The following is a 24,256-nucleotide window of genomic DNA, read 5'->3' on the forward strand; positions in this document are numbered from 1 at the left end:
ATTTCTCGTGATCTTTCCATCATATGGAGAGAGACCCAAAATTCTCTCTTACAGGCTTCTTCACGCATGAAGAAATTCGCGGATAAGAAAAGAAGAGCTCCTCCCATTTTTTCCCCTGGAGACAAGGTATGGCTCTCCGCCAAATATGTCCGCTTCCGTGTCCCTAGCTATAAGTTGGGACCACGCTATCTTGGTCCTTTCAAAATTTTGTGCCAGATTAATCCTGTCTCTTACAAACTTCTTCTTCCTCCTTCTCTTCGTATTCCTAATGCCTTTCACGTTTCTCTCCTTAAACCACTTATCATTAACCGTTTCTCTCCCAAATCTGTTCCTCCCACTCCTGTTTCCGGCTCCTCGGACATCTTCTCCGTCAAAGAGATTTTAGCATCCAAAAAGGTCAGAGGGAAAACTTTTTTTTTAGTGGATTGGGAGGGTTGTGGTCCAGAAGAGAGATCCTGGGAACCTGAGGACAATATCCTAGACAAAAGTCTGCTCCTCAGGTTCTCAGGCTCTAAGAAGAGGGGGAGACCCAAGGGGGGGGGTACTGTTACGCCGAGCGCTCCGGGTCCCCGCTCCTCCCCGGAGCGCTCGCTACACTCTCCTCACTGCAGCGCTCCGGTCAGATCCACTGACCCGGGGCGCTGCGATACCGCCTTCAGCCGGGATGCGATTCGCGATGCGGGTAGCGCCCGCTCGCGATACGCACCCCGGCTCCCGTACCTGACTCGCTCTCCGTCAGTCCTGTCCCGGCGCGCGCGGCCCCGCTCCCTAGGGCGCGCGCGCGCCGGGTCTTTGCGATTTAAAGGGCCACTGCGCCGCTGATTGGCGCAGTGGTTCCAATTAGTGTTATCACCTGTGCACTTCCCTATATCACCTCACTTCCCCTGCACTTCCTTGCCGGATCTTGTTGCCATCGTGCCAGTGAAAGCGTTTCCTTGTGTGTTCCTAGCCTGTGTTCCAGACCTCCTGCCGTTGCCCCTGACTACGATCCTTGCTGCCTGCCCCGACCTTCTGCTACGTCCGACCTTGCTTCTGTCTACTCCCTTGTACCGCGCCTATCTTCAGCAGCCAGAGAGGTTGAGCCGTTGCTAGTGGATACGACCTGGTCACTACCGCCGCAGCAAGACCATCCCGCTTTGCGGCGGGCTCTGGTGAAAACCAGTAGTGACTTAGAACCGATCCACTAGCACGGTCCACGCCAATCCCTCTCTGGCACAGAGGATCCACTACCTGCCAGCCGGCATCGTGACAGGAGATGATCTCTTTCGAGGGAAGATGGAGCTGGACTGTCAAATTTAACCTAGGGAGGCCTCTCCCATGAACCCTCGGTGCGAGCGTTTCCCTGTGGCTGTGGACGCAGAGGACAATCTTTAAGGAAGTGGTCTGCACTGGCGCAGTATAGGCATAGATTGGTGCCAGACGAGGAAAGCGCCGAGGTCGTGCAGATTCCCTTTCTTGTCGTAGTTCCTCTCATCGCTCAGAGAAACGGATATCAATCTGTGATGCCAATTGTATATGTTCATTCAAGTTAGATGGCAATTCCCGGGCAGCGAGGACATCCTTAATTTGGCTTGATAATCCTCTCTTGAAAGTAGCGCAGAGAGCTTCATTATTCCAAGACAACTCCCACGCCAGGGTCCAGAACCGGATGGTGTACTTTCCCACAGTGGAGTTGCCCTCGGTAAGACTCAGCAAATTTGTCTCAGCGGAGGAAGCTCGAGCAGGTTCTTCGAAGACACTGCGAAATTCCATCAGGAATGCCCGGAGATTGGTAGTGATAGCATCACTGCGATCCTACAGCTGAGTTTCCCAGGCCAAGGCCCTTCCAAATAGGAGACTGATGACGAAGGCCACCTTTGCTCGTTCCGTGGAGAACTGGTCTGCCATGAGTTCAATGTGTATGGAGCACTGCATCACAAAACCCTGACAGGACTTAGGATCCCCCTCAAACTTTTCTGGAAGTGACAAACGGAGTTTGGTTCCTGAGGAAACTGCAGCAGCGGGAGGCTGTACTGGAGCTGGAGGAGGCTGTGGTGGTTGCTGCTGAGCAGATAGCAGCTGCTGCATCATGGTGGACAGTTGGTTCAGCTGCTGTGCCTGCTGGGCCAACTGCTGTAACTGAAGCGCCACGATAGAAGCAAGATCCGTGTTGTCAAGCAGAGTAACCCCAGTGGGACCCATGGCCAGATCTTACTGTAATGGAGCTGGATTTGGATCCTCTACCTGTGTGGCTTATGACCCGGACCGTATGGGGAGTGGATTCTAAGGTACGCACACGGTAATCCGAAATATTCGGGTTTATGTTTATTTTCCATTAAAAAAATGGAAACATGGGGTTTAAACTTTGATAAGTGAGTGGCTTAGTCACATTTATTACATATATATATATATATATATATATATATATATATATATATATATATACATATTTTAGCATCAATGCTGAGGCTGCCTGTATAACTGGTATAACAGAATCATTGATTGGATGGCATAGAGACAGATAGGGACTCTCTGACTGACATCCCAGCTGATCAGGGCCCCATGATTACTCTGGTCTCATTCAGGTTCCCCAAACCCACCAGTACCAGGATTTTGGTCTTTTAAATCATGCCATCAATTTTGATAGTGGAATCTAAAGGGTTACTGATGGGCATCAGCACGATTACCACTGCCTGGCATTAGCGGTGAGTAGTGGCTGAATATAGCTGCCATTTATCACCAGCTTTGAAGCAAGCACAGATCCTGTGCCTGCTTCAAAACAGGTTAACGCATACATGCTAAAAAAAAGGGTCATGTCACGAATTCCCACTCATCACATAGTCATACCTCACAGAGCGGGAAAGGGTTAAGGGGTAAAAATTAAAAAGTGACAGAAACACAGACTCTGTCTGCACCTCCCCTGACATTCCCAGGTATCTATGGGAGGGACAGTAGTCTACCTCTTTCTGTCTTTCTGGAGACCCTTTTAGTCTGTGAACTCTTCAATGATCATGAACTAATATTTACTGCAGCCTCCATAAAGTTCATGCACCCTCCTACACATTCTATATAGTCAATATAGGGATGGGAGGCTGTATGCCTTCAATATGACTGCCCTTAAGAAAAGTTTTAAAAACACAAAAGATTTGTTCTACAGACCTACAACTAATAAATGAAACACAAATTTAAGGGTTATTCTCTTATGGACATTGATGACATATCTACCTTGCATCTGATTGATGCACATACCTTAAGACTGAGGGGCCTCCTCTGGCCTGGTTGTTACCTCCAGGGGTGGTTAGGAAGCTAAAGGTAATTGAGGCATTTTACACAGTTTGCATTACTACCATTGACTAGGGATGAGCAAATTGAATCTGACAAATCCGAATTCATTATGAATTTACGGAAAAATTTAATTTGTAGCGGTCCAGGCTCCAGGGGTCGGACATCTAAAATGGTAGATCCACATATGAGAACATGGGGCAAGGAATCCTGGGAAGGCAGGAACAAGGGTAGACGGGATGACCTTGAATCACATGCAGGATGCAGCCTATCAGCAGCCAGCCACCCCAGTGATGTCACAGCCCTACATAAATCGGCAGCCATCTTGCGGACAGTCACTTCAGCCTTTTATTGCAGAAAGAGAGGGACAGAGAGCAGTGTGTTGCACAGAAAACCATTTTTACAGCAGTGATTCACCTCTCAGTCACATCAGTGTTTTATTGCAGAGAGAAAGGGACAGAGAGCAGTGTGTTGCACAGAAAAGCTTTTTTTACAGCAGCGATTCACCTCAAGCCCAAATCCAGCCTAGAAACACTGATAGGGAAGGGTGTGAAATTGAGAGAGAGAGTGCAATTCTTGGTGTAGTACACAGCGACTGTGTGCTTCAGCACTGGAGTGTACAACAACTGAAAAGCTAATAGTAGCCAGCCAGTTAGGGTGAGCAGAGCACTAAAAGCATATTGTCCTCTATTAAGTATAACCTGTGCATACATCTAAGTGGTGTACTATTTTGTTCCTGTTAAAGTCTTAAGGGCCTAGATACTGTGAAAGACCAGGCAAAAGTATACACCTGCTGGGGTTGTAGACAAATACTTTTTTAAGCGTACATAAGTGCATACCACATACGTACATCTAAGTGTTCCTGTTAAAGTCTTAACCCCTTAAGGACCAAGCCCATTTTGACCTTAAACCCTTAACGACCACAGACATAAATGTACATCCTGGTTTGGCGGTACATCGTGCACCAGGACGTACATTTACGTCCTGTGTATGACTGCGAGCATCGAACCTGTACCTGTACTAATTGACAGATCGGCGATACGGGGAACCATATGCGGTTTTTATTTTTTTATTTTTTATTTAAAAAAAAAAAAATGCATAGGGTTCCAGTATTTTCATTCTCAGCACAATACCAACCAAACAGCAACAGCCTGACATTACCAGGGTGGGCGAGGACCATTGTTACTAGCCCTCCCCAGCCTAAATAACGCCAGCCTGTTACCGCCTAGGTCCAGGAGCGCCATTTTTGAAGCTCCGGGCCTGTTGGTACCGGCTCTTCCCGGCACCCCTGTGGCGGTGGGTACCGGGGTAATAATTGAGGGTTTGCGCTAGCTGTTTTTGTGACTAGCACTAAGCCCTGGCCTAGTAATGGATTGCGTCAATAAGACAGCTTCCACTACTAACCCTGAAAATTCAATAATAAAAAAAAATACACAACACATTGGAAAAATTCTTTTATTTAAAAAAACACTCCCCCACAGCCCTCGTTAACCATTTTATTAAAGGAAAAAAAAATAATCAGCTATAATCCATCGAATCCGCAGTAATCCTCTGCATACACTGATCTGAAACGAGAAGAAAAAAAAAACACAAAAAATTGGTTTTGACATTTTTGGCGCTGTCTGCTAGGGAGAGCACCCATGATGCAATGTCTACCCAAACAGGGAGCCACCAATTGGTGCAAAACTACAACTACCAGCATGCCCAGACAGCCTTTGGCTGTCTGGGCATGCTGGCAGTTGTAGTTTAGCAACAACTGGAGTCTCCCTGTCTGGGTAGACACTGCCACAAGGGTCTGGTCACATTATACAAAACGTACAATGTGAACAGAGCTTCAGATTAACTAGCCTTGTTCCCTTCTGTAGCTCCGCCCCTAATGACGTCATCACTAGGGGGCGGAGCTACACGAACCCTGCCCGGGACTCGAGGGAAGTAAGCTGGACTTCGTCTTCTGTATACACTGTATACAGCTATCTATAGATAGCTGTATATAGTGTATACCGCGCAAAGGGTTAACCTACACTGTCCAGCAGTGTAAGTTAACCCTTCCCTTGCTGGGCTTGCGCATAGCGCACAGCTCAGCAAGGGGTTAAGTGAGCCAGCAATGTGTATACTGTATACACATTGCAGGCTCACTGTAAGTTCTTGCTGGGCAGTAGATATACGATGTATACCTACGGCTCAGCGTCAGCTGTTCTCCCGGCTCTGTAGCCCTGAGAACAGCTGATCCCGACATTCACATAAGGAGGATCGCAGCCGGTGTCAGGAGGAGTGACATCCGCTGGGATCTGTCCCTTACTGCAGGTACTAATACTCCCAACATGGAGCACACTCTGCTCCATGCTGGGAGCTGTAGTACCTGCATTAATAGACATATGGCAGGAGTGTAACTTCTGACACCCGCTGTGATCTGTCTATTAATGCAGGTACCACGGACTGTGAGTGAGAGCCCTATACATGAAAGGATATTATATTGTACCGGAGCATGGGGTCTGACTGGCTTTATGTATCTTCTTTACAGGTTATCTCCTTTGGATCCGCTGTAATTACACCCGCATAGTGGCACCTAGTATCGGGGTGCCACATGTAGATCAATTACACCTGTATAGTGGCACTTGGCACAGGGGTGCTACATGCATTTATCTATGTTTATATATTGAGTGACGCCATTGTTATCTCCTTATCTCACACATTTTCCACATTGTTGAGACTTTCTTTCTATATATATGAAGTTCTCCTGATGACGCTCTAGATTAGGGCAGAAACGCATAGAGAACGATATATATCTGAGAACGGTATATATTCATATAAATCCACCGGATTGGTGGCGCTCTGAATACTGGTAAATCCACCACACGGGTGGTAACCTAGAGTGGATCCTGTGTATCAGTTTTTAAGATGGTATTGGTTCACAATCACTTCAGTGGTGTATTTTAATAATTATTATATTAAAAGTTATATTTTAGTAGCACTCCCCCCACACTTTTTTCTAAAAAGGTTTTTTTTTTGCATTTTTGATGCTGGGAGATGATATGACCCCTTGTAGGTCAGCTAAATCATTCTACATACAAAAATTTAAAAAATTTTTTTTTTTTTTAAATTTTTTTTTAGGTACTACAGCTCCCAGCATGAGGCAGAGTGTACTCCATGTTGGGAGTGGTAGTACTTGTAGTAAAGGAAAGATCACTGCGGGTATCACTCCTGACAGCCGCTGCGATCCTCCAGTATAATGTATGGATGCCGCTCTCCTATTTCTCACAGAGAGCTGTGATTGGCTGGAACCATCTGGCCAATCACAGCTCTGCGGGAAATATGAATATGTGTATATATACGGGAGTGCAGGGGACCATAGAAGAGCGGCCGCCGCATCTATACATTATACAAGAGGATCGCAAGGGACCCCTGCGATCTGTCAATTAGTACAGGTAACTACTACTCCCATCATGGAAGAGTGTGTTCCATGCTGGGAGTAGTAGTACTACCTAAAAAATGTTTTATAAAAAAGTGAAAAACACGCACACACTACATTTTTACTATTGTTGGCTACATTTTTAGTGCTTTACCCGCGCACATAAATTGATCCCTGTTTAAAAATGAATAAACATTTCATAATAAAAAAGATACATTTCGTTAGATAAAAATTTTTCCATCACTACTGTATCTTTTTTATTATGATTTTTTATGGTACCCTACGAAATTTTTATAAAAAAGGTATCTCCATAATTTTTTAGGATCGCTAAAGTCCAAAAAAAATAAAAAATTTACCAAATGTACCCGAATACCGAATGTATCCGAAAAAAATCAACCCGAATACCCGAATACCGAATGTATCCGAAAAATCTAAACCGAAAATATTGCCGAACCTAAATTTTTTTCCAAAACGAAACGAAATGAAACGAAAATTTTTCTAGTGCACAAGTCTACATTGCATGCACTTCAGCGACTCGTACACCGCAAAGCACACCCTCCTTGAGCTGTAGCGTCAGAACGATATCCCCAACATAGTCAGATTTGCAACGTTTCCAGGGAATTCCACCTTCCGTATGTTGGACCAACAATATGAACAGAGAAAAGCCATCACCAATTTCTTGATGATCAAAGCGGATAGGGGACTCCCCTGTGTAACTTCAATGTCAACCAGTGGCAGCTCATATGTGACACCTGCCGTTTGCTCAGGCCCTTTGAGGAAGCCATCTTATTAGTCAGTCGCCAGGATTACGGGATGAACAACGTCATTCCACTGCTTCATTTACTACAACACGTGTTGGAAACGATGGCTGGTCAGGGCACTGGAGACGTGGCATCTATATCTCACGGCCACATGAGCCCTGTGGGGCCTGAACTGGAGGAGGAGAAGGGGGAGGGGCACAGTGGAGCACAGTTTAGGTTTCCAGAGATGGGTGGTTTTTCTAGTAATTTGAGAGGAGAAGAGGAGCAGGAGCAGCCAGAGGAGCTAGAGGGTTATGAGGAAGGCGAGACAGAGGACCCAGACACACCGTGGCAGTATGCAGTGGAGATGGAGGCAGGGAGTGCCTCCGAGTCACTTGAACAAATGGCACGATACATGCTCACTTGCTTGCATAGTGACCGCCGAATTGTCACCATTCAGCAGTGGGGTGACTTCTGGCTCTACACCTTATTGGATCCTCGCTACCGGCACAAAATAGGGGCCTTTTTTACACCCACTGAGAGGGAGGACAAACTGACCTACTACAGAGACATCCTACATAGTCAGTTGGCCAATGCCTTTCTGCTCCATCGTCCATCCTCTCGCAGGTCCTCTCGCAGGTCTCGGGGGGGGGGGGGGTGGGCCCTCTGCGCTCACCTTCCACTGCCATGGCTGCTGGGGAGGGGTGGGTTGGCAGGAGCAGTATCATCTCCATCAGAAGCAGCCTGAGTCTACAGTCATTGATGAGTAGCTCAATTTGTCTTTCTTCTTCTTTTATTTATGCAGAACAAACATAAGATACAAACGCAGTACGCGTTACGGCCAAAGCCTTTCTCAACTGCATGCAGTTGAGAAAGGCTTTGGCCGTAACGCGTACTGTGTTTGTATCTTATGTTTGTTCTGCATAAATAAAAGAAGAAGAAAGACAAATTGAGTGCCGGGATTCCTATTTTCTCATTATCTACATTATCCACGTGCACCTGCTATTGGGTTGTGCCGACCACTGAACTTGGATTGATGAGTAGCTTTCTTCACCCGCATAGTGAAGCAACTCCTGAGCAGCAGGTAGACTTGGAGCAGGACCTGAACCAGCAGGTGGTGGCATACCTTGACGTGACCATGCCAACACACCTTGAAGATCCGCTGGACTTCTGGGCACCCAAACTTGATTTGTGGCCGCAACTATCAGAGTTTGCCCTGGAAAAGCTGTCCTGCCTGCCCAGTAGTGTGCAATCAGAGCGGGTGTTTAGTGTGGCAGGGGCTATAGTAACCCCAATTAGAACTCATCTTTCCGCAAAAATGTGGAGAGACTGACCTTTGTGAAGATGAATCAGGCATGGATCAGCCAGGATTTCCACCCACCAATGCCTGATGCATCAGAGTAAACTGACCATGGTGCCACACCAACACTTCACAAATATGGATAGTGCTAAATATATTTAATCCCTACAGGACCCATGACGTACCGGTACGTCATGAGTCCGCTCCCGCTCTATAACGGGGTGCCACGGCGTGGCCCTGTGTCATAGAGGGTCGGGCCCGGCATCTAACAAAGGCCAGGACCCGTGGCTAATAGTGTGGCACTGATGGCGGTATTAACCCTTTAGACTCGGCGGTCAAAGTTGAACACCACGTCTAAAGTGAAAGTAAATCATTGCCGGTTACCTCAGGGGGCTGTTCGGGATGTTCGCGGCGAAATGGCGGCATCCCAAACAGCTGTGACACAGCAGGAGGGTCCCCTACCTTGCCTCTTGGTGTCCAATCGCCGAATGACTGCTCAGTGCCTAAGATCCAGGCATGAGCAGTCAAGCGGCATAAGAAACCATTGATCAATGTAAAAGATCAGTGTATGCAGTGTTATAGCCCCCTATGGCAGCTATAACATGAAAAAAAGTGAAACAAAAAGTGAATAAAGATCATTTAGCCCCTTCCCTAATAAAAGTTTGAATCACCCCTCTTTTCCCATTTAAGAAAAAAACAGTTTAAATAAAAATAAACATATGTGGTATCGCCGCATGCAGAAATGTCCGAATTAAAAAAAAAATATCATTAATTAAATTGCACGGTCAATGGCGTACGAGCAAAAAAATTCCAAAGTCCAAAATAGTGTATTTTTGGTTACTTTTTATATCAATAAGACCTATGAATACAATAATGGTACCGCTAAAAACTTCAGATCACAGAGCAAAAAATGAGCCCTCATACCACCCCAAATAAAAAAGTTATAGGGGTCAGAATATGACAATTTTAAACGTATAAATTTTCCTGCATGTAGTTATTTTTTCCAGAAGTACGACAAAATCAAACCTATATAAGTAGGGTATCATTTTAATCATATGGACCATCAGAATAAAGAGAAGGTGTCATTTTTACCGAAAAAGGCACTGTGTAGAAATGGAAGCCCCCAAAATTTACATAATGGCGTATTTTTTTCAATTTTGTCTCACAATGATTTTTTTTCGTTTCGCTATAGATTTTTGGGTAAAATGACTGACGTCATTACAAAGTAGTATTGGTGACACAAAAAATAAGCCATCATATGGATTTTTAGGTGCAAAATTGAAAGAGTTAGGATTTTTTAAAGGTAAGGAGGAAAAAACGAAAATGCAAAAACGGAAAAACCCCGGGTCCTTAAAGGGGTATTCCAGGAAAAAACTTTTTTTTTTAAAGATCAAGTGGCTCCAGAAAGTTAAACAGATTTGTAAATGACTTCTTTTAAAAAAATCTTAATCCTTTCAGTACTTATGAGCTTCTGAAGTTAAGGTTTTTCTTTTCTGTCTAAGTGCTCTCTGATGACACGTGTCTCGGGAACAGCCCAGTTTAGAAGATATTCCCCATAGCAAACCTCTTCTAAACTGGGCGGTTCCCGAGACACGTGTCATCAGAGAGCACTTAGACAGAAAAGAACAACCTTAACTTCAGAAGCTCATAAGTACTGAAAGGATTAAGATTTTTTGATAGAAGTCATTTACAAATCCTTTAAGGGGTTAAGGTGCTGCTCCCCAGTTACAGACATTCCTCAGCATCAGACCACAAGTAATTATTGAGAAAATGCATTAGCTAAAAAGTAACTTTTCTTAGGATTAAATATATGTACCCAAAATGTTTTGAAATCAAACAAAAGGTGTGTAAAAAAAACACCATGTGCCACCTACACCACCAAGTATTGATGTAATGCAAAGCCCTTTAAAAGGTGGAAGGGAACAATGTATGGTCCATTGTAACCGGTGGGGGTAAAAACTTCCCCTGTAAGGCCCTACTCTCACATTATTAATTCCCTTCTTTACAAGTGTTACTCGCCCTAAAAAAGGCGGCCCCACACAGGAAACTCTCCCTATTTCCACCTACAAACACTGCCATTTCACAGGGTTTTCAGGTGGAAATTGGGAGAATTTCCTGTGTGGGGCCACCCTTTTTCGGTTGAGTAACACTTGCCAAGAAGGGAATTAATAGGGTGAGTGTAGGGCCTTACAGGGGAAGTTTTTACCCTCACCTGCTACAATGGACAAAACGTTGTTCCCTTCCACCTTTTAGAGGTCTTTGCATCACATCAATAAAAAGGGAGACCCCAAACAGGAACCAATCCCTATTTCCACCTAAAAACCCTGGGAAATGGCAGTGTTTGCAGGTGGAAATAGGGAGCGGTTCCTATGTGGGTCTTTGAATCACATCAATACTTGGTGGTGTAGGTGGCACATGGTGTTTTTTGCACACCTTTCCTTTTGTTTGATTGAAAAAAAAAATTGAATACATATATTTTATCCTAAGAATATTATTTAAAGTTATGTTTTCCGTAATGCATATCCTCAATACTTACTTGTGCACACTAACACTGTTAAAAAAGAGACCGTTTTCTTCTGCCTACCTGCCTCAGCTACTATTCTGATCCTGCCACCTGCCTGATGCCACACATCTGATGCCAAGTTCTCACCCACCTTCATCACCGGGTACCGGTATTGTCACCCACCTCCCCACTATGTCACCCGGCCACTTTCAGGACTCCTGATGCTGCTGATGCCACCTCCAGGCTGTCTCATAGTGCCACCATATGTTCTCCTCATGCTGATGCCAGCTCCAGGCTGTCTCATTCTGCCCCCATATGTTCTCCTCATGCTGCCGCCAACTCCAAGCTTTGTCGTTCAGCCACTATATGCTGCCGCCAACTCTAGGCTGTGTCATTCAGCCAATATATGGTCTCCTCATGCTGCCACCAACTACAGGCTGTGTCATTCAGCCACTATATGGTCTCCTCATGCTTCCGCCACCTCCAGGCTGTGTCACTGTACCCCCATGTGGTCTCCTCATGTTGCTGGCACATTAAATAAAACTTTTTAGCTCTATCTATTTGAAATCTTCAATTTAAATGTTAAAAAATATCTTTCATCTTTTCAATTGTGAGGCCCTATGGTCTCATCAGGTTGTTGCCACCTCCAGACTGAGTCCTTCAGCCACTATATGGTCTCCTCATGCTGCTGCCACCTCCACTCTGAGTCATTCCGCCACTATATGGTCTCCTCATGCTGCTGCCACCTCCATGCTGTGTCAATCAGCCACTATATGATCTTCTCATATTGATGCCACCTCCAGGCTCTGTCATTGTGCCTCTCTGCGACAGTGATTCTAATAGCAACACCTCTAATCTGCTTGTCATTCTGAATAACAGTATTATGTCACTAACCCAGCACACATCCTATGCGTGTTACAGCAAGGAAAAGTGTTCTACACCCCTATTGAGGCTCTCTGTCTCTCTGTAGGCCAGAAATAGCCATTTTAAATACAGATGCGCTGCAAATAAATTTGTACCGAATCACATTTGTTCGGAAAATTCGGCGAATCAGCCAAATCAAATTTTTAAAAAATTCGCTCATCTCTACCGTTGACAATAATACATTTAATTAATGTTGTGCAAATAGCATTGCACCACGAGCTACAATGTTTTCTTACCTCTCGAGATATGGAAACAGCATTTCTATTGTTGCTATGCTGTTTACGCAACTCCCATTAACTTCTATTGGAGTTATGTAAACTATATAAAACAGTCCATTAAACAAATTTAAAAAAAAGTCTCCTGGTTGACCAATTTTTTGTTCTTCAAAAATAAACATATATAGTAGATTGTCTAGTTATCAATTGAATGTTAACAGGAGTTATCCACTTTAATATCAGTACCAGTCTATGACCACAGCTTCCCTTCCTGACCAAAAGAGGTACACCAGGTACGTTGTTGTGCACACAGCACTTAGTTTTATACCTGGACAGAATATGTAGATTGCCGTTTCTTTAAGGGAATGCACTTAGGTATAGGGGATTTTTCTTTTTCTTTTTTTGACAAGGAACAGATTATTTTAGTTCCCTGTTGGAATACAAAATCCATCTGTTACACTGACAGGGAACTGAGGTCTTGCTTAAGGCAAAAGGATAATTTCATTAGCCAGTTTATTGACATAGCACTATTAGGAAGGAGTTACACTAAAAATCAAGTAAATATTATACCTGTGTACTACTTTAACCTATTTCCCTTTGCAAATATTTCATAATGTAGTATATTTTATAATAATGGCTATTTTTCAAACACAACAGCAGATTTGTATAATTTAAATTATTTTTCAGAACACAAAAATGTGCTCAGACACCAGTCTATACTGCTTATGAACTCAGAAAAAAATGTATGTATTTCTAGCATAAATAAATAATCCACCTACAGAGTGTCTAAATATGAGCTGGAAGAGAAGAATATAATTGGGACAATATGTAATTCCACACTCTCTCTTGCCAGGACTGTTTGCTTGGGAGAACATAGTTCCACCTACTCCATGGTCCTTGTAGATTTGCTCCAGAAGAATGAGTCTATTGTATTACTAATTAAGGATATATGCTTTGCATATTTTAAGCTTTTGGAATACTGTTTTACAATATTCACAAAATATGTTTCTGTTATCATGGAATACCTTACATCTGTACTTAGGACAAAAACAGGAGCAAACCAAGTAAATTAAGGATGGGTACATGTAAAAAAATGCTCTTCTATTTGGCTGAACTTAAGTGAAGACCTTAATACTCCAAGGGAAATACATAAAGCATGACTTGTCTGTGCGAGAGAACAAGACAGTGAAGAAATCGGTTTCATTTCATCAACAACAAGGCCTTCCATCTGTTTGTAATTTTCAATGATTATTGACACATCTGGATATCTGCCTCTCCGAGCTGCAAATTGCTGTTGAAGCATTATTTTCCAAATCATTTAAGACCACCCACAAAATTGTACATCAAGAACTGTGAGAATTTGTGATAGTGTTCTTCATGCACCGTTACAATTTGGCTTCCATTGAATGCATTTACTTTCATGTTGGGGATGTTTTTATTATGTTTTTGACACCTGCTGGAAAAATAAAACAATAGGGAAAACATTAGGATTGGATTGTTATTGTTGTTTTGGTACAATGGTGGAAAAATTTGAGTTCAGGAATTTGAAACGGGTCAAATGAAGCAAGATTTCAAGGTATACAGTTATGTAATGGGACAGTCAAAATAAATAGACAATTTTAAAGAGCGGTTCAAAGTGTTCAGATTAAATTCAATAACCATGAGCTAATCTAATGCTAAAACTGCTGCTGTCTTTTGTATTGAATCATCTCTCCCACCCCATCTATCGTATATAGATATTGAGCATGTATGACATCTAACATAAGAGTTCATTTACATTACGGCATTGGATAAGAGATGTCTCATTTATTTTAATTTTGCCTAAAACAGACACATAGGATTTTGAAGGTAATAGGGTTTTTTGTGTTGTTCATGAATGAAGTGAAACTATGGCCAAAAATGTCCTTACTTTTTTATTAATTGATAAAAAAAATGTATGATTATATTTAACCTCTTAACGACGCAGGATGTATATTTACATCCTGCACCAGCTCCCGTTATATGAAGCGTGATCAGGAGCTGAGCACGCTTCATGACCGGCAAATCCTGATTGCTATCAGCAACCAGGACCCGCGGCTAATACCGGACATCGCCGATCAGGCTGATGTCTGGTATTAGCCCTTTAGACACCGCGATCAAAGTTGATTGTGGCGTCTAAAACAGGAGAAAACAGTTGCAGGTTAGCTTCGTGGGCTGTTCGGGTCTGCCGTAGTGAAATCGTGGTGTCCCAAAAAGCTGATAGGACCGCAGGAGGCTCCTTACCTTGCTCCTTGCTGTACGATCAGCATTCTATTGCTCCATGCCTAATATCCAGGCTAGAGCAGCAGAGCACCAATAACACGGATGAATGCTATGCTATGGCATAGCATTGAACAGTGTATGCAATCCAAGGATTGCATGTAATAGTCCCTTATGGGGACTAAAAAAAAGTGTTTAAAAAGTAAAAAATAAAATAAAATAATAATAAATGTGATTTAACCCCTTCAATAATAAAAGTTTGAATCACCCCCCTTTTCCCATAAAAAAATTTGTAAATAAAAATAGACATATGGTATTGCTGCGTGCGTAAATGTCTGAACTATAAAATATTTATGTTAGTTAAACATAGCGTAAATAGCGTACTCGTAAAAAAATTCCAAAGTCCAAAATTGCTTATTTTTGGTCATTTTGCATACTCAAAAAAATGTATAAAAAGCATTTAAAAAGTCTCATCAAAACAAAAAATGGTACCAATAAAAACCTAATATAACAGCAAGAAAAATGAGCCCTCTACATCCCTGTATATGGAAAAATTGAAAAGTTAGAGGGGTCAGAAGATGATTTTACACATACAAATTTTGGTGCATGTAGTTATAATTTTTTTTAAAGTAGTAAAATAAAATAAAACCTATATAACTTAGGTATCCTTGTAACTGTATGGACCTACAGATAAAGATATGGTGCCATTTGTACCAAAAAGTGAACTATGTAGAATCGGAAGCCCCCAAAAATAGAAAAATTGCATTTTTTTTTCCAGTTTTGCCCCACAATTTTTTTTTCTGGTTTTGCCGTAAGTTTTGTGGTAAAATTATTGATGGTATTACAAAATAGAATTGGTGGCAAAAAAAAATAAAGCCTTATATGGGTTTGTAGGTGCTAAATTGAAAGTGTTATGATTTTTAGAAGGTGATGAGGAAAAAACGAAAGTGCAAAAACACAAACCAGAAACCCTGCATCCTTAAAGGGTAGCTCCCACCAACCCTCTTGTTTTTTTTCTGTCCCTGCCTATTGCCCTTCTATCCCTATCCCCCTCTCTGCCTTTATTTTTATATTTATTGACTAATAAATGCCATTTTGTCTGCCTGGTAGTGTGTTCACTACCAGGCAGACTTCCCCAGCAGGAACCACGTCACTGATGCCTGCTGGGGGCAACTTCCGCCCTTAGTTCTAACAGGGTGCCTTCAGCTGTTTAACAACTACAACTCCCAGCATGCCCTGACATCTATTGGCTTACAGGGCATGCTGGCAGTTGTAGTGGTGAAACAACTGGAGGCACCCATTCATACCAACCCCCCCGCCGGCAGCAGATAGGGAGAAGCCGGGACCGCGAACTCTGCGCGGCGAGCTGCGGAGAAACAGGGAATCCAGATGAAGGACGCGCCGGGGAATCCAATTAGGTTACCGGAGTCTGCAGAGAGAGTGCGGCCGCCATTACACCAACTGGGCTGAGGTACAGGCTGCGTGCCTGCTGTGGCCAGGGCGGCTGCTCCTGGACTTTACTGCGCTGGCTTCCTGCCTGTTTGATTGACAGACAGAAAGCCAGTGCACAGTGAATGAATTTCGACTCATTGCCAGGCTGAAATGAGTCGAAATTCTGTAGTGACGTCCCTGCCGAATGCATTCGGCCACTAGGAGGGCGACCCCTAGTGGCCAAATTTAAAAGGGATTTTAAACTGTTTTAAAATCACTTTTTTTTTTTTTTATTAAACTATATTAGAGATATAGAAAAAGGCCAGCACGGCTGAATGAAATCTTCAAAACTTTATTCACGAATCCTCGTTAAAAACCTTCATGGTGGCAGAAAGACACGGACATATACAAAAGTAGAAAAATTGCACATGGAAAAACAGTCCCAAACAAGGCTGACACGTTTCAGGTTGCTATACCCTTACTCATAGCTTGCCAAATGAGAATGCCTTATATACTACAAGGCCATCCCTTCCATTAGGAAGGGGAGGGACATCTTATGTCAGTGTGCAATCCAACACAAGTACCTCTACTGGCAGCAGATCCAGTAGTAGGAGAAATTATCAAACCAGGGGTCCGGTTTTCCGTCCGAAGTGCTCCAACTCTATCAAGCCTGCTTGTTCCTAGTATGGTTTGTGTAGAAGAGGAGCAGTCAACCTGGCTGACAATTAAAGGCTTTCATAAGTGCATTAACGCAAGGTGTGTGGTGTGCCCCTATGCAACAAAGGGCAATAAAATAGAAGGTACAATAGACGGTAAAATCCATATGATTCGCGAGTTTATCAACTGTGATAGTACCCTCATAATATATAGAGTCACCTGCACTACTTGCAAAATGGATTATGTAGGTAGCACTAAACGCACCTTAAAAAAGAGAATGCAGGAGCATATCAGGCATGCTGCAGGTCCTTTGATACCTAGCATGTCCAATGTCTCAAAACATTTTTTTCTTAAACATAATTCAGACATATCGTCCTTGCGCTTTTATGGCATTGAAAAAATCAAAAGAAGTAAAAGAGGAGGTGATCTTATACGCATTCTTCACAATAGAGAGATTATGTGGATTTATTTGTTGAATTGCACACATCCGCATGGCCTGAATAATAAGACGGACTTAATACTACATTACTAAATAGTCCATCATTTGTTTTGTTTCTCATAGCTGTTATATAGTCCTATTGGATTTTATATGTGAGTTTTTTAATTATGCATGTATTTTCCTGGTTTTACTTGTGTTGGATTGCACACTGACATAAGATGTCCCTCCCCTTCCTAATGGAAGGGATGGCCTTGTAGTATATAAGGCATTCTCATTTGAGTATTGGCAAGCTATGAGTAAGGGTATAGCAACCTGAAACGCGTCAGCCTTGTTTGGGACTTTTTTTTCCATGTGCAATTTTTCTACTTTTGTATATGTCCGTGTCTTTCTGCCACCATGAAGGTTTTTAACGAGGATTCGTGAATAAAGTTTTGAAGATTTCATTCAGCCGTGCTGGCCTTTTTCTACTTTTTTCTGCTTTGGTTGGAGGTAGCCGTGCACGCCCCAGGTGAGCTGAGACTCCTTTTCTCTTTTATTGTTATATTAGAGATATGTTGTAGTACTTAAGTACTACAACATATCAAATTTTTTTTTCATGAAAGTGCCCATTTAAAGGGGTACTCCAGTGGAAAACATTTTTTTTTATTAACTGGTGCCAGAAAATTAAACAGATTTGTAAATTACTTCTATTAAAAAATTTTAATCCTTCCAGTACTTATCAGCTGAGGAAGTTCATTTGTTTTAGAATTTTTTTTTTGTCTGTCCACGGTGCTCTCTGCTGACATCTCTGTCCATTTCAGGAACCGTCCAGAGCAGGAACAATTCCCCATAGCAAACCTCTCCTGCTCTGGACAGTTCCTGACTTGGACAGAGGTGTCAGCAGAGAGCACTTTGGTCAGACAGAAAGGAAATTCAAAAAGAAAATAATTTCCTCTGTATTATACAGCAGCTGATAAGAACAGGAAGGATTAAGATTTTTAAATAGAAGTCATTTACAAATCTGCTTAACTTTCTGGCTCCAGTTGATTAAAAAAAAAATGTTTTCCACCGGAGTACCCCTTTAAGGGGTTAAAACATAATTCCAGGTTTTATTTGCACAGCCCTAGAGTTTAGGAATAAAATTATTTCCTGCATTTAGCCACCATTAAGGAAGACTTTACAGATTACTGATTAATTATTCAGGTAATTTAGAGATGTGTAAATGTCCCTTAGGTGAGTTCCCTCTAATGGTGACTGCCAAAATCTTATTGTATAATTTCCAGATTTCCAGAATTTTCGACATTGCTTGACATGTCAATCATAAAAAAAACAATTAAAATAAATAAAAAAATAAAAAAGCCAGATCATTATAAATGTTGTTGAAGGGCCCACCTCTGATTTCTATTGCCTTATTTTTTACATTTTCTTTAACCCCGTAGAGGACACAGCGATTTTTCCTTTATGCTTTTTTGTATTTCCCTTGCAATGACTTAATTTATGTTACCACAAAATCCAGGGAGAAAAAAAAAATAAAATAAAAAATGATTTAAGATATTTTGCAACGTTTGGGGATTTACATTTATATGCAGTGCGCTTCACAGTTAAAATTACATGTCATCTTTATTATTTAGGTCAACAGGATTATAAAATTAATCAATTTATATAGGTTTCATGTTATTTTACAACTTTATAACTTTTTGAAAGACAATTATTAGGGGAAATTCATCAAAACCTGTGCTGAGGAAAAGTTGACCAGTTGCCTATATTAACCAATCGGATTGCTTCTTTCATTTTTCAGAGGCCTTTTCAAAAATGAAAGAAGTGATCTGATTGGTTGCTATGGGCAAATGGTCGACTTTTCCTCTGGACAAGTTTTGATAAATCTTCCCCATTATGTTTAAAATTTTCCTCCTCTGGCCCTTATAACACTATAATTTTTCCATAGTCTGGGCTGTATGAGGGGTTATCATTTGCACAGTGATCTGTAGTTTTTATTGGTACATTTTCTTCTGGTATATAAAGGGACCAAAAATCTGCAATTCTGGACTATGGTATTTTTTTTTGTTTACGCCATTCACTATTCAGTTTCATGAACATAAAATGTTGAGATTTCTGACATGGCAATACTGGGGATGTTGATTTTATATTAAAAATTTAAAAAGGGGGCGGGTGAAATAAACTTTTATTAGAGGAGGGGCTTATTCCCAGTAATTAACATATTTTTTTATTTCCCCCCCCCCCCCCCCCTATTTTCTATTCCCCATAGGAGACTATTACCTGCAATAGAGAAGATCAGATGGTACAGAGGCTGGTAGGAATCCTCTGACTAGCATACAGGCTGATCAGGACCTTACAATTGTGCCAGAGAGGTCCCAATCGCCCACCCCCCTCCTAAAAAAATAAATAAATAAAAGACCAGCGGCAAATTTTTAACCGTTTTAGATGCCGCAATCAACTTTGATCGTGGCATCTGAAGGATTAATGCATTAGCGCTAAGTCCCGGCTGCTGATAGCAGATTAGATCTAATGAATATGAAACGCTTCGGACCATTTTTCATACACTCCGTCCTCGAGTAGGGTGGGCCTGTACACCCTGTGCTGTCTAGGGGTAAAAAATGAAGTAGACAAAAAATTTTGGCTCAAAAATTTTTGTTTTCTTGTTAACGTTACCTTTCTAACTAAGCTTTTTTCAATTTGCAGAAGTTATTCCGTTACTGTATAATAAGGTGGTCCACAGAGGGAACAGTGAGTGACAACATTAAAATAATGTATACAAGTCAGTAGACAAGACTTGATCCTACCTCTAATGTTGCACACATCGCAAAGAAAACTGTTTGCTTAAAAGGAGTGGTCAAAACTGTCAAAAGTGAGGAACAAGTATTTAGGATGACATTTATAACTGCAGACAAAGGTGAGTACATAAATCTGTGAATTCTTAACACACCCAAGAATCACTTTGTCCATAATAATACCATGAAGGTATCTTCTCAGACCTTTTGTCAGATCTCACCAACAATGAATTTCCTTCTAGATTAGTATGACAAAGATGATATTGGTTGATGAGTCAGATTGCTTCAGGCAGCGCTTAATACACCTGCACTCCTGGCAGACCAAAAACAAGATGAGACTTGGAGGCAGTCCTGAGACCCACTCTCACTCATCATTGCTTTATGTGTTCATGCATGATATAAGCATTTTTTTTTTACAGTGAATGATAAAATAGATTGACTTAATGCTAAATATAAGATTAACCATTTTATATGTATGTTTTATACCAAGAAAAACATGAGAAAATTCTGTATAAAATATAAAATGTCAAAACTGTATTTATATATTTAAAAAAATACACATCGTCTCCGAGGTGCAAAAGAAGAAATCATCCTAAACAATTTCAGTGGATCTGCAGTGGGAACATTACATGTAATTAAATTATATATATATATATATATATATATATATATATAGTGACACTGTGGCAAGGGAAGGGTGCATTTCCCTAGCCAACCCTGGAGAAACCTACACCTGTGGCCTAATTAATGAGGTAGCAGAGAGGGGAAGTCTGTTTAAAAGCAAGTCAGACAGTGTAGTCTGGGCTTTCCCCAGAAGACAGAAAGGTGGCTGTGGGGGGAGGCAGGGGTCCTGGTGAGGAACACACAGCCCAAGTTGTGAGTGGCTCCAAGAAGTGGTGTGGACGGGACACACAGCAAGACGTTGCAAACGCTGTGTGTGAAGAGTGAGTAGAAGGTTGCAGGAGGCATAAGTTTAACTGGCTGGAAAAAGCCCACCTGTTGATAGACAGGGCATGCTGGATTGTTTAGTTAGTGACTAGACGGTCTAGGGTTTTATGTGTTCCTGTCTTATGTTTTTATTTAACCTTCAACCTGTCTAATAAAGCTGGCGAGGGGCCGGACTTGCATAAAGTACTGTTGCTTGTCTGCTGATTGAAGTGGAAACGTGTCTTGTGGCGGTGTCAAGGACGATCCCAGAGCTATCCCCAGGGAGAAATCCTTATAATATATATATAGATAGATAGATAAATATATATATAGTGGGGATCAAAAGTTTGGGCACCCCAGGTAAAAATTTGTATTAATGTGCATAAAGAAGGAAAGATGGAAAAATCTCCAAAAGGCATCAAATTACAGATTAGACATTCTTATAATATGTCAACAAAAGTTAGATTTTATTTCCATCATTTACACTTTCAAAATAACAGAAAACAAAAAAATGGTGCCTGCAAAAGTTTGGGTACCCTGCAGAGTTTATATCTTGTACTGCCCCCTTTGGCAAGTATCACAGCTTGTAAACGCTTTTTCGTAGCCAGCCAAGAGTCTTTCAATTCTTGCTTGAGGTATCTTTGCCCATTCATCCTTACAAAAGTCTTCCAGTTCTTTGAGATTTCTGGTCTGTCTGTCACGCACTGCTCTTTTAAGGTCTATCCATAGATTTTCAATTATGTTGAGGTCAGGAGATTGTGAAGGCCATGGCCAACCTTCAGTTTACGCCTCTTGATGTAATCCCCGTGGATTTCGAGGTGTGTTTAGGATCATTATCCATTTGTAGAAGCCATCCTCTCTTTAACTTCAGCTTTTTCACAGATGGCATCAAGTTAGCATCCAAAATTTGATGAAATTTTATTGAATCAATTTTTCCTTCTACTCGTGAGATGTTCCCTGTGCTACTGGCTGCAATACGACACCAAAGCATGATTGATCCACCCCCATGCTTAACAGTTGGACAGAGGGTCTTTTCTTTAAATTCTGTTCCCCTTCTTCTCCACATGTACCTTTGCTCATTCAGGCCAAAAAGTTCAATTTTAACCTCATTGGTCCACAGAACTTGTTTAAAAAATGCATCAGGCTTGTCTATATGTTCATTTGCAAAGTTCAAACGCTGATTTTTGTGGTGGAGACATAGAAGAGGTTTTCTTCTGATGACTCTTCCATGAAGACCATATTTGTACAAGTATCTCTTTATGGTGGAATAGTGTACCACAACTCCAGTGTCTGCCAGATCTTTCTGGAGGGATTGTGCAGTCAAAAGTGGGTTTTGAATTGTTTTTCTCACAATCCTGCGAGCTGTTCTGTCTGATATTTTTCTTGGTCTTCCAGATCTTGCTTTAACTTCCACTGTTTCTGATTACTGCCATTTCTTAATTACATTCCGAACAGAGGATATTGACATCTGAAAACGTTTTGCTATCTTCTTATAGCCTTCTCCAGCTTTGTCAACTATTTTCAGTTTCAGATTTCTAGACAACTGCTTAGAAGAACCCATGGTGATGATTGTTGGGGAAAAGTCAGATGAGTCTGGGCATTTAAAACCTTTGAGATTGACATCACCTGGTCTTCCCAGATGATGATTGAGGTCAATCCATGACACTGGCAGGTTTCAGCTTTGCAAAGGGGGCAGTGCATGCTATAAATTCTGCAGGGTGCCCAAACTTTTGCAGACGCCATTTTTTTGTTTTCTGTTATTTAGAAAGTGTAAATGATGGAAATAAAATCTAAATTTTGTTGACATGTTATAAGATTGTCTAATCAGTAATTTGATGCCTTTTGGGGATTTTTCCATCTTTCCTTGGCTTCTTTATGCACATTAATATGTACACACTCACTGACCCCCCCTTTTTTTTAGATACACCTGTTCAATTGCTTGACACAAATACATAATTAGCCAATGGCAGCAACTCAGTTCATAAAGGCATGTAGAGGTGGTCAAGACAACTTGTGGAAGTTCAAACAGAGCAACAGATTGGGAAAAAAAAGGGGTACTTAAGTGACTTTGAAGGTGGCATGTTGTTGACACCAGAAAGACTGGTCTGAAGTTATAACAGACTGATGATCTACTGGGATTTTCACACACGGCCATCTTTAGGGTTTTAAAAAAATGATCCGAAAAAGTATATAAAATGTTCAGTGAGTGGCAGTTGTGTGGACAAAAATGCCTTGTTGATGTCAGAGGAGAATGGGCAGAAAGACAATAGTAACGCAAATAACTACAACTTAATACCATCTCTGAATGCACAACATGTTGGACTTTTAAGCAAATTGGTTACAACAGCAGATTGTACTCCAATGGCCTCCACAGTCACCAAATCTCAATAGATCACCTTTAGGATTTGGTGAAACAGGAGATTCACATCATGGATACGCAGGCGACAAATCTACAGCAACTGCGTGATGCCATGATGTCTATATGGGTCAAAATGGAATGTTTCCAGCACCTTGTAAAAAGTATAATAAATACAATGATTTTATTAATCATTGTATTTATTTCTATGCTCCTCATTACATTATTCCCCATATTAATTAATCATCTCATTACACACATGTACACACATCTATATTCCTCCAATATTATCTGTTGTGGTATTTTACCATTTTTTCCTTTTCCGCTTAGTTAGTGATATTATATATCATATATTCTACATTTATATATCAAGTAGCACATTAACTTATTGTGGTTCACTAACACTTATAGATCCCCTATGGATCTGAGTTCATTATCTTCATCAATACCCCAACTCATTTTTACTACATTATGTCACTTTTAATGCCCCCTATTCATTCATTCACATCTCGTCACTCCCCTTTTTTACACACTACACCTTGTATATATGTAGCATTTTAGGAACTGTCCAGACAGGACAAAAATCCCCATAGCAAACATATGCTGCTCTGGACAGCTCCTAAAATGAACAGAGATGTCAGCAGAGAGCACTGTGGTTGTCACGATGCCGGCTGGCAGGTAGTGGATCCTCTGTGCCAGAGAGGGATTGGCGTGGACCGTGCTAGTGGACCGGTTCTAAGCCACTACTGGTTTTCACCAGAGCCCGCCGCAAAGCGGGATGGTCTTGCTGCGGCGGTAGTGACCAGGTCGTATCCACTAGCAACGGCTCACCTCTCTGGCTGCTGAAGATAGGCGCGGTACAAGGGAGTAGGCAGAAGCAAGGTCGGACGTAGCAGAAGGTCGGGGCAGGCAGCAATGATCGTAGTCAGGGGCAACGGCAGAAGGTCTGGAAACACAGGCAAGGAACATACAAGGAACGCTTTCACTGGCACTAAGGCAACAAGATCCGGCAAGGGAGTGAAGGGGAAGTGAGGTGATATAGGGAAGTGCACAGGTGTAAACACTAATTGGAACCACTGCGCCAATCA

The 24,256-nt window shown here is 41.8% G+C and overlaps 1 long non-coding RNA gene across 1 annotated transcript in view; it reads left to right on the forward strand.

Annotated features, from left to right (window-relative positions):
- Nucleotides 1–2,129: 2,129 nt before the first annotated feature.
- LOC130357732 (uncharacterized) overlaps nucleotides 2,130–24,256 on the forward strand; it is a 33,687-nt gene continuing 11,560 nt past the window's right edge. The window contains exons 1-2 of the long non-coding RNA XR_008889238.1: nucleotides 2,130–2,267; nucleotides 19,797–20,007. This is a non-coding gene — a long non-coding RNA (uncharacterized LOC130357732). The remainder of the gene's footprint in view (nucleotides 2,268–19,796; nucleotides 20,008–24,256) is intronic.

The sequence above is a fragment of the Hyla sarda genome, chromosome 2 (genome assembly GCF_029499605.1).
Source record: "Hyla sarda isolate aHylSar1 chromosome 2, aHylSar1.hap1, whole genome shotgun sequence".
Classification (NCBI taxonomy): Eukaryota; Metazoa; Chordata; class Amphibia; order Anura; family Hylidae; genus Hyla; species Hyla sarda.